This window comes from Equus przewalskii, chromosome 6, assembly GCF_037783145.1.
Source record: "Equus przewalskii isolate Varuska chromosome 6, EquPr2, whole genome shotgun sequence".
In the NCBI taxonomy this organism is placed as follows: domain Eukaryota; kingdom Metazoa; phylum Chordata; class Mammalia; order Perissodactyla; family Equidae; genus Equus; species Equus przewalskii.
The window spans coordinates 11,934,326-11,941,753 of NC_091836.1; positions in this window are offsets into that span (position 1 = coordinate 11,934,326).

Sequence of the window (7,428 nt, forward strand, 5' to 3'; positions counted from 1 at the left end):
AATATGCCTGGGCATCTTTGATAGCATATTATTTCTTGCTCATTGTTTTGGATTCTAGGTTTTATTTCTCTAAACGTATTAAATATACTCATTTTATATTCTTCATCTGAATATCGCAATGTCTAAAATCTTGAGAGTTCTAAATTTGTTTTATGCTATTTCTGGCAACTCTTTCTCGATAAATTAGTTATTTGTGTACCTGGTAAATTAATCAGGTGAACTTGATCTTTGGGGATCTTGAGGAGACTGGATGAAGATTCTATTCTTTAGAGAAGGTTTGATTTATTCCTGTCAGAGGCAAGGGGCACCTATCAAACTGGGAGAACTTAAGTTTAGCTTCTCATATTGAATTTTTCTTGAGTCTTTCTGCAGTTTAATTTTTTATATATGTATGTTAAAATAATTTCAAAATTATATGAAAGTTGCAAGATCTGTGTGTCTTTCACTAAGGTTTCCTGAATTTTTAACATTTTTCTGCATTTGTTCTCTCGCTATCATCTCTCTATCTTATTAACCATTTTCAGAACCATTTGGAAACAAGTTTCAGACATGTTGTGCCATCACTCATGAATTATTCAGTGTGTACTTCCCAAGAACAAGGGCCCTCTCCAACATTACCATCATACAACTGTCCAAAAAGGAAATAACCACTGATGCAACAATACAGTCTAATCCACAGACCTCACTGAAATTTTGCTACTTGTATCAATAGCTTTTTTTTTTTTTTTTTTGCTGGTTCAGGATCCATTTCAGGAGAAAACATTGCATTTCCCTGAGTTTTATTTCAATCTGGAACGGTTCCTCAGCCTTTCCCTTTTGTGAGTTTGATTGTTTCTTCTAATTTCTACTCATTGTTCACATTTGGGCCTGTTCTTCCACATAGAATAATTAAAATCTCCATGTACTGAAAGGAAAATCTTCTGCCTTCTTAAATATCCTCTTCTTCAGGCTAAATATTCTTAATTGCTTCAATTGTGTCTAATATGTCATCATTTTCTAGTTTGATTCTCCATCTTTTAAAATATATATTCCAGTTGTTCAAAAATACTCTGGACTAGGCTTCTGATTAGAATGAGCAAAGATAATTTTGTAGATTAGACATGGATTTGCCACCAAAACTTTAGAGAATTTTGTGGCAATGAGAGACCAAAAATGATTGTAGGAAGACTGCTGGCATAAGAGTGTTGCCTCTTTGCTGTCGTAGGCTGGTTTTGTCCTTTTTAGTCCAATCTCAGACAAAGAAAGCATTGAAATTAGTTGGATTAGGGTGATGGAATAACAAGGACGTCTTCCAATCTTCTTCATTTTAGTCCATACGCTTATATGTTTTATGTAGTGATAATTATGTTGCATATTCCAACGTAGTCTGTTCTTTTCAATTAACATTATTTCATAATCCTTTGCCCCATTGCTATATGGTGTTCCTAAGTACTTCAATCTTTCATAACATTCCATAAAACTAGTTTGTCATAATTTACCTAATATATCCATATTACTCTGTATAGTTGTGCATGATTTTATAATTTTCTACCATTATGTATAATTTTGGGGAAGAAACCCTTCAATGAGACGTTTTTTTCTCATTAAAAAAAATTTTTCCTTAAAACATATTTTCAGGAATGGTGTTGTTGTGTCAAAACAGAAACGTTTTTACAGTTCATGTAATTAGTTTCCTGAGGACTTGGGGCCAATTACAATCCCATCAGAAAAGAATGAGTGTACAAACTTCACAAGAAGTTCACGAAGTCAGATTTTATTCGTATATTTTTATGATATGATCTTCTAGATCTTTTCAAAGAACTATGGTAACCATTATGGTTTTTTTGTTCTTTCTGAGTAAACTGTGTTAATGCCAGTCAAGTAGTACATTTTCTGCTTCTAAGATTCAAATGTATGGATGGTCATATACAAAATCTGTGATAAACTATGATGACCAAACTTATTTGTATTGTCAGCCTTTGCTACGATAATAATAATAATAAAACTCAATAGCTTACAACACCAAGCATTTGTTTCTTGCTCAGGGGTATGTAGAGCAGTTTTTGGGAAGCTCTGTCTGGTTACGCTGTGTTTGGATGCACATATATTCTCATTCTCAGATCCAGGAAGAAGGACTTATCCCTGTCTAGGACGTGCAATTTGTGTTGCAAAGGGAAGAACTGCAGGAGACCAAGCCAAAATGAGCAGTTCATTTTAAAGCTTCTGCCTGTGATTGGCACAATATCACTTCTGCGCATATTCCATTGGCCCTGGCAAGTCAGAGAGCCAAGCTTGATAGTGGAATGGGGAGATATACTCTACCTACAGATATGTAACTCAAGTTACATTGCTGTGGATATGGATATATGATAATCCTCATAGGAAGTAAAAAGATAGTTGGGAATAATCCCCGAAGCATTCTTTGCTTACATGATACTCATTCCCTATGTGTTTCCTATCATAGAAATTAACAAATTTTATTGATATTACTTATGTTATAATTATTTCTTCATGAAGAATTCAAGTTCCTCAAGGGCAGAAATTATGCTTTACTTACATTTTATATATCCCTAGTAGCCGGGACAGAGCACAGCACATATAGGTTCTCAAAATAGGTATGTATTACTGAACGGTTTTAGTCTATGCTTCTCCTGGAATAATGATCATCTTCCATGTTCTTTGGTCTTACAACTAGAAAAAGGTAATACGAGTTAATATTTTCCAAAATTACTAGACTCCCTGATGTCCCTTTTTTAATGTAAGAAAAGATTACTACTCATATTTATTTTTAAATTCATTTCAGGACTGCAGGAGAAAGAACAGGCTTTTCATTTGTATTAGATAACAGTATGAGGAGCATATTAGCACTGCTCTCATTCAAAAGCCCAGAGCATATTAAACTGCACTCTCTCAACTCAATAGAAGCCCTCTGATCAAGCCAGGCTTTGCTTGAGAAGAAGCAAAATGTATAACAGGCTGACTTCTCTACTCTCAGAGAGAGAAATTAAACGGTTGCCTGCTGAAGAAAGGAAAATTTCTTAGGAAATTATGAAAAAAAAAGTTTGGAATCTGGTGTAGAGCCCAAAGTACACATTGTCACCACTGAAAAGATGACTTGAGGTGGTTGGGAAGTTGAGGAGGGGAAGGAAAATCTTAAAAGGCAAAACAGCTTCTAAAGGGAACACTTACAGTCAAGGCCAATTTATCCATAGAGCAGAGAAGGAACAGTGCCTAGGGCCCATGATACTTACAGTGGCCCATGAAAGTGAAAGAAATTTTAATATCTTTTCAATCTGAAGAAAAAATTAAAATAATAAGCATATAATAATAAATCCAGTCAGGAATATATTTGTCTTTATACCAACATGGTCTTAAAATATAACTTTTAATATGTTTTATGGAGGAAGGCAAAGGTGCCCAGGGCCCACAAAAGTCATAACACAACCTCGTTTACAGTGAGCAAATCTTTCAAAGTAGGAGGGGAGGGTATAGAGTCATTGAGGGGAGTAGAGCCCTCCACAATTGTAGGCTTGGCCTCATACTCAGGGCTGTGGGTAGAATGATTTTTATCCTTTCCAGCGTTGTTTTCTTGTTAATGATAGAGCTGACTTGGGGCAAAGTTATGAAGAAAATTATTTGGGGGGCCTCCAGCCCCTCTCTTTCCCCCTCCCTCTCCCCCTACTCCTCTCCCTCTCCACACATTCTCTCACTTCCTCTCTCTCTTTTCCCTCTCTCTTTCTTTCTATCTCTACGTATGCATATATACATATATATAATCTGTTAAAAGATAAACTGAAGCATATTAAAAATTTTAAGAGTTTATTTGAGCAAAAATCCTTTCCAACTGGGCAGCACCAAACTGGAAGTGGTTAGGAGTGTTGGGCAGACAGGAACCAGAGGAATGACATCTAGAGAAAGTGGGGAAGCAAAGAAAGAAAATTAGTTGATTAATTAGAAGTTAAAGCCTGGTTGGCTGTTTGTGATTGGTTATCCTTAGTGTTTTGATTCCATAACTTCGAGGTATTTACAGGCTTAGATTTTTGTTTTCTTACATCAGCCACCATAGCATTAGAGCCACCTTACTCTAATGGCCTCCTTGCTTAACTAATTTAACAGTCTGCATGTATATACACATATACGCGTGCGTGCGCGCACACACACACATATGTACATTGCCACTCAAGCAGGTTAAAAAATATTTACTGAGTACTTACTATAATGTGTTGGTCCTTGTTCTAGCAAAGTAAGATTTATCAGTTAATAAAGAAAGAAATCTCAACAGCATCTGCCCACTGAACCAGTGGAACTCAGAATGTGGTCTGTGGGCCAGCTGATGGATTTATTCTTTTAATTTAAAATTAATTGTATGTTTCTATCTATCTATCTATATATGTTTAACAGTTAGATTTTTCATTTATTAAGAAGAATGGCCATTCATTTTCCATGGTTTTCATCACAAAGAAGATACTTGACAAATGTATTTGTGGATCATGCCCCCGTCCCATTTTTCACTTGAGGATGTGAGTGGGTGGGGAGTTAAAGAGAGAGGGTGGTGTGATGGTGTGACATAGAGGAGAAAAAGTGGTAAGAGAGAGAATGGAGAGAGAGAGAAGAAAGCATAGGAAGGAAGAGGAGGCGAAGAGAGGAAAGGAGGAAAGGAAAAAGAGAGAAGAAAGACATACAAAGGAGTAAAAAGATGCAGAGTCAAATGTGCAAGGAATAAGTGGCGTGGAGTCTCATTGCAGTGAAGATAAATATACAGTGAAATGCACACATTTTAAGTATACAGATGCATGAGTACTTTCTTTCTTGACATTTTACTATAGAAATGTGCTAAAATTCAGAAAATTTGAAAAAATTTTATGGTGAACACCAATATAACCACCACACAAATTCCACCATCAATATTTTACTTTGTTTGTCCTATATCATGTCTATTCATCTCTCCATTCCTCTAACCATCCATTAGTCCATCTTCTTTTTGGATGCATTTCAAAGAAAATTGCCATCAGGAGACTTACCCCTATTACTTAGTATAGCATTTGTTTACAGTTTTTTCTTTTGGAGTAAAATAAATATACAATCAAAAGCACAAACCTTAAGTAACAATAAGCTGAGTTTTGACAAATGCATACACCTTTAAAACACAAACATCTATTTAGATATAGAACATTTCCATCAACCCAGAAAGTTTCCTCATACCCTTTCTCAAACACTGCCCTCAACCCCTGAAGCAGCCACCATAGATTAGTTTGCCTGTTCTGGAACGTCATATGAGGAATCATACAATATGTACTTTTGGTGTAAGGCTTCTTTGACTCAGTGGATGCTTTTGAGATTCACCTATACAGTTACATGCATCCATAGTTTTTTGCATTTTTAGCTGCAGGGTAATATTCCTTTGCATAAATATATGTAGTTTATCCATTCTCCTATTGACGGATACCTAACTTATTTACAAATTGTGGCTATTATTAGTAAAGTTGCTATGGTCATTCTTGCACAAGTTTTTTTTTTTTTTTTTTTTGACATATGTTTTCTTTCTCTTGGGTGAATAATTTGGGAATAGATCATAAGGTAAGTGTAGGTTTCGTTTTATAAGAATCTAACAGTCTCTTTTCAATGGTAACATTTTACATCCCTACCAACACACACGAAGGGTCTGGTTTCTCTTCCTGCTCATCGTATTTGCTGCTGTTATTCTTTTTAGTTTCACCCATTCTGGGGGGTGTGTAGTGGATTCTCATTGTGGTCTTAGTTTTCAGTTCCCTGATGACTAATTATTTTGGGAACTTTTTCATGTGTGTTTTTGGCCATCCGTATAGCTTCTTTTCTGAAGAGTTTCTTAAATTTTTTGGCTTGTTCTTTTTATTGCGTTGTTTGTATTTTTATGATTGAGTTATAGGAGTTCTCTGTATATTCTGGACTCCAGTATTTTGTCACCTTTATCAAATGTATGTATTGTAAATGTATCTTCCAACTCTGTGGTTTGATTTTTCACTTTCTTCCAGTATCCTTTGATGAACAGGAGTTTTATGTTTTGATGAAATCTAATTTATCAATATTTTATCACAGTTATTGCTTTCTGTGTCACAAAAAAACATTTTTGTATATTTTCTTCTAAAAGTTTTAGAGTTTTAGCATTTATGTTTGGATCTACAAATCATCTCAAATTAATCTTTGTATACTGTGAGTTAGGGTGTCGAGATTTATCATTTTCTACATGACTGTCCAGTTGTACTGACACAATTTGTTGAAAAGACTTTTCTTTCCTCATTGGATTGTGACTTTGATACTTTTGTTAGGAATCAGCTGACTGTATAAACGCAGGTTTACTTTCGGACTCTCCCTTCTGTTCTGTTGGGCCATTTGTTGATGCTCATGTCAGTTATTGCATTGTTTGACTATTGTGGCTTCACAGCAAGTCAGGAGCATAAGTCAGCCAACATTTTCAAAATGGTTTGGAATAGTATAAGTACTTTGAACTTCTATAAAATTTTTAAATTAGCTTGCTAATTTCTAAAAGAAAAAGCCCTGTCAGTTTTGATTGGGATTGCATTGAACATAATATCAATTTGGTGAGAATTGACATTGACATCATTAAATATTGAGTCTTCCAGTCTATAAACATTATATATATATCTCCATTTCCTTAGATCTTTTTAAATTTATCACAGCAAATTTTTGCGGTATTCAACGCAGATGTTTTGCATGTCTTTTGTGAAATTTATTCCTATTGTTATGTTGCCACTATTGTAAATGTAATCACTTTATTAATTTCATTTTCAATTATTTGATGCTAGTATGCAAATATACAATTAATTCTTGTGTATTAACCTTGTAGCCTGTGTTCTTGCTGAACACATTTTCTTTTATTTTAACACATTTTTTATTTTATTTATTACTTTAAGTTATTTCTTTGTGTTTCCCTTAGAATTTTTTATAAAAACAATCAAGTCATCTATAAATGAAAAGTTTTACTAATTCTCCTTTCTAATTTTTGATGTCCTTTGTTTCTTTTTATTGCAATGCCTAAAGCTTTCAGAAAAATATGGAATAAAAGTGGTGAGAGTGGCATGTGTTATGGTCCCTGATCTGTGGGAGGTCACATTAAATATTTCATTATCAAGTATGATAATCTCTGTAGGAGTTTCAAAAATTCCCTTGATTAGTTTGAAGAATTTACCTTCTATCTTTAGTTTTCTGAGAATTCTCATCGTGAATGGTTTTTGAATTTGGTCAAAAGCTTTTGAGCATCTTTTGAGATCATAGGTTTTGTCTTTATTCTACTAAAATGGTGAATTAAATTGATTTTTGAATGTTAAAACAAACTTACCTTTCTGATGACAGTGTATTATATTTTTTACATGGTATTGGATTCTATCTGATGATAAGTTAAGGAGTTTTTTCCATTTATATTCATGAGAGAGATTTTATATTCATGAAAGT